Genomic DNA, 4,775 nt, shown 5'->3' with positions numbered 1-4,775 from the left:
TGTTTGATAGTCAACATGTTCTTCTGCCATTAAAATCAATAAGCTGTAACTAATTTCTTGGTGACACTATTTGCCATGGTGGATTTTTAATGATGTCTCTGCATGTTTTACTTCTTTTTAAGCCACCGCCATCTGACTTTTCTGACTGGCTGGATAAAAATCACGGTACAAACTGTATTTCTGGGAACCACAGTTAACTTTGAACGCTAAGATCTCCCCCTTTGTATGTAGGTATCATGACACAAAGCATAAAGACGAACACCATAACAAATCACACAAGCTGCAAGGAAGGTAGGCGGCGTTTGCCGTCTGCATGAGGGCTGTCCATTGAGAATCCATGCACACAGTTCAGGAGCGTTCTGTGCCGTTTGTTAGATAAAACAGATAATACAGAACAGCAAAGTTGGAAAAACAGAAAAGTTGAATAAAGTTAATAAAGTTTTGAAACTTTTTGTCTAGCATTTCTGCAATTCTTCTTCCAAAGAGTTTTCTGAGAAAGTATTGCTCAAAACAGTGACTGTTGTGATGCAGGTAATACTATAAATTTTCTCCTTCCACCTTGCAATAAAATTCTGGCCCGTATGAATGATAAGTCTGCCTTTCACTGAGCACACTCCTCTGAGAAGGGAGTGATCAAAGTAGCCAAAGTTCTTTGGCATTTCTGAAGTGTAGAAAAAAGTACAAAAGGCAAAGAAGAAATGAACAGATGCACCTAATCAAAGCCAGTAACTCTTCCAGAGGTGAAGCGTAATCACTGGCTGTGGAGTGTGTGATACATATTTATGTCAAGTATTAAAGAGACCTGGTAAAGAGACTTTCTGGATATACAACACAACACAGGGATGCATGATCTATACTGAATTTCGTTCCATTATCCTTCCTAAATAAAAATGCAGTTGAAGGGGAGTCAAAGAAAGACTCTGTCATGAAAATGCTCCCGTTGACCTCATTTTTTTGTTCCCACAGCATTTTTGGTGGGAATAGGGCTTATGCCTTTGTGGGAGTAGACTCTTTTTCATAGATTCATAGAATGTCCTGAGTTGGAAGGGACCCACAAGGATCATCAAGTCCAACTCCTGTCCCTGCACACCATGCACACCATGTCCCAAATTCACACCATGTCTCTGAGGACGTTGTCCAAGTGCTTCTTGAATATTGTCAGGCTTGGTGCTGTGACTGCCTCCCTTGGGGGGGTGGGCTGTTCCAGTGCTCCACCATGCTCTGGCTGAAGAACCTTTTCCTAATATCCACCCTAAACCTCCCCTGGCACATCTTCCTGCCATTCCCTCGGGTCCTGTCATTGGTCACCAGACAGAAGAGATCAGCACCTGCCCCTCCTCTTCCCCTTGTGAGGAAGCTGCAGACCGCAATGAGGTCTGCCCTCAGTCTCCTCTTCTCTAGGCTGAACAAACCCCAAGTGACTTTAACCGCTTCTCATACAGTTTCTCTTCTAAACACTTCACCAACTTCGTGGCCCTCCTCTGGATACTCTCTAGTAGCTTTATATCCTTAATTTAATGGTGGTGCCCAGAACCGCACACAGTACTCAAGGTGAGGCCGCACAAGCACTGAGTACTACTGAGTTTTTCCTCAAACTGCAGTGCTGGGTCTGTGCAAGCTTTTCACAATACCAATCTGTCAAGGCTTCCCCAATGCCAAACTATCCAGAAAGATGAAATGAACAAAAAACAACCAGCTTTGCTGAGAAGGATGTTAACTTTTCTGTCCCAAACCTAGATGGCAGGATAAGAAATTATATGTATCTCACGTAAGAAATTATATATACCTCAATTATATGCCTGCATAACATGGATCATCAGCCTACAGAAGAGTCAGACTGCTCTCCAGGAAACATCTGCAGACACTAAGAAAGGAAAAAAGAGGTTTTCTAGAGGCTGTTGAGTTCAGTTTTGCACATGAAAGGGGGAAGATTCACATGCAGATCTGGGAGACTTACCCATCTGTGTGGCATTAAATTTCTATGTTAAGAAAAACTTTTCAGAGTTGTTTTTTTTTTTAAAGCATTTCTCAAGCCAGTTTCAATCAAGAGAAACACCCAAGATGGTATAGAAAACAATCCCACCCTTTCAGCAATACCAGCAGCAATCAAATAGAAGCTTATGTGGCATATTGTACTGTATTGCATTGTAATGTATGGTACCAGATAATATTGCATTGCATTGCATTGCACTGTATTGTATTGTATTGCATTGCATTTAGTTGTATTCTATTGTAATGTATTTATTTTTGCTTATTAAGAAAAATGAACCCTGAAAACTGTGGGAACTTTTTTTCTCCATGGGCTTCTGTGGGATTCTGGACACACCTAATAAGAAAAGGTCTCTCAATAATGACTAGCTGTCACATTAAACCCATTGACTTTGCCTCATGTCTATTACCCCTCTTGTCTATAATTAATAAGCAATTGAAGAACGAAAACCATGGATTATTATTGTTTTTAACTTAAGGTTTGATCCTTCATGGACTGAAATCCATGGCAAAACTCTTCCTGATTACAGTTCATGGAGAATTTACAGTAGCACTGCATTTGCAGAAAGGGCTTTGATTCATTTCAGTAATAAGTTCCACCACACAGAAAATTTATAATTCCTGCAATCATCTTTTTGCAAAGACAAGGTGCCTTCATATTGTTAAGGCAGAGCAAATATCACCACAGGGTGACGAAAAAATCCGATAGCTCAAGAATATATCCCAGAAGTCATTCTACAAAGCAGTAATTATGCAAAGTTCAGGGAGCAAGTGATGTACAGTGTCTACATCCTTGCCAGAGTACAGAAAAAAGATATTTATACTCAGGTGGTACTTTAAATACAGAAGGATCTGTTTATAATCATGTCACAGAGAGTCTTGTATTCAAGCCTGTTCATTAGTTCCAGCCGTGCATATGGGCAGCCAGCTTGGAAAAATAATTGCTATCCACAGATTATTTCAGACGTGTGTTTAAGTGAACACTGTTTATACCAAATATATAGGGTCTGAGCGCAAACTACAACTTGTGGTGAAGGCCCTAGGCCCACAGGTAGCTTCACCATGAACATGTACAAGCTGATTATTGTGTGCATTTGGAGACAATGGGAAGCAGTAGGTTGCTGTGCTGCTCCTGAACGGAGCTTCTGACAGGAGCTCTCACAGACAGATCACAGTCTATTACAAATGTCAACAAATTATCTTCTTGCTTATCTACAGTTCAAATCTTTTTTTTGTCCTCTGCAGTTTGGTAACTATGGCTAACTAATCTAATTTAGCTACCTATACAAGCAAAGTAAAAATACACAAACCTTTCTTTGGCACAGAAGGCAGCCGGCAGACCATGGCCAAGAGACCCACAACCACTCTTAGCCCCCACAGGAAGATGGCCACATGCAAACTGCCTGCTGCGAACGCTCTGACTGGTCCATGCAAATTTCTGCCCTGTGCCCAGGAATTGCTCAGAAAAATGCTATTTAGCTCCAGCCAAAACCATGCTGGGGGCTGCACTAGCAATTTAATGATGTAGAAAATTTGAGTTCTAGGGCCTGGGAAAATTCCATGGGACTGTGCAGTTTACTAGTGTGGCTGTAGCCTCAGGCTTAGGGACTTCCTTTTAGCCTTTTGCTCCAGTGGGAGAGCTGAGTAAAATCACTGATGTTGTGCACTTTAAGAAAACATTGAGCTGTATGGCACTTAAATTTAAATACCTGCTACAGCATCTAATGTCAAGAAATGAAAGAATGAAATTATCTTTATTGAACTGCCAAAACATAGCTGTTTATAAAATTAGTTTAAAGTGATTGGCATTTTTCTCAAGGCTTCTGGACCACTTTTCAGAGGCACCTACTTACTTCCACTGCATCTACAGGGAGAAAGGGCTTGGCATCCCTGCACTGCATGTCACCTGAGCTCCTTGTTGCTGTCTTAAATAGGAAAACCACAGCAACACCGCACTTTTCTTAAGGATGGCAAATGTTGGTCAGAGTCAGTGATGCTACACAAACTGTGACTTGGAAGACTGGTAGTCCAGCACACCACTCCCCAGCACTTAGCAACACGCGCTAGCCTGCCAGTACTGGGAACTCTGCCCTTCCAACAGGTACAGCAGGGATCCTTCCTAGGACCGCCTCGGAACTGGATTGCTCAGGGTCCCTTTCTGAGAGTCCATCACAGTACGCAACCTTCCTGTAACCTGTGACGCAAAGGAAGAATTTAGCTTTCAGTAACTTAAAAGGGTGTAAACACAATGTCACACGCAGAGCCAAAATAAATGCCACTCATAGCCCTTGCTCACGGTTACATTCCCTGCAAACTATCTCATGCTGTCAAATGACATACCCATGTTAAATGTGTTGCACCTGATAATGCAAGCTTTCAAATAGTTTTCTAACTAATTTTGACTGTAAATGACTACAGAAAATAAACTTTGAAATAATTACATTTTTTGCAGTCCAGAGTAGTGCCTAATTATATTCCAGGGAAGCAGTAAACTCTTCTATCTCTGATGAATGGTTGGCAACATCGTTTATTTTAATGGATATATATTACTTTGAACTAAGTCTTTGCCATCTGTTCTGCTCCATAATTAGGAATGTAAAAAGAACATATTTCACAATTACATCACTAAACTGTATAACGTAAGTGACTTAAATGTATATGTATTTTCTCTGAACGATGTAGCATGCATCTGTGATGTTTTCCTCATGTTTCAGAAATAAATCAGGATGGATGGAAGCTACTTAGTCATTACATAGTCATTTTCTTGACCGTCAACTTTGTTTACA

The sequence above is a fragment of the Phalacrocorax carbo genome, chromosome 1, assembly GCF_963921805.1.
Source record: "Phalacrocorax carbo chromosome 1, bPhaCar2.1, whole genome shotgun sequence".
NCBI classification, from domain to species: domain Eukaryota; kingdom Metazoa; phylum Chordata; class Aves; order Suliformes; family Phalacrocoracidae; genus Phalacrocorax; species Phalacrocorax carbo.
The sequence above is the reverse complement of the archived record's forward strand: the minus strand, read 5'-3'. Positions refer to the sequence as shown.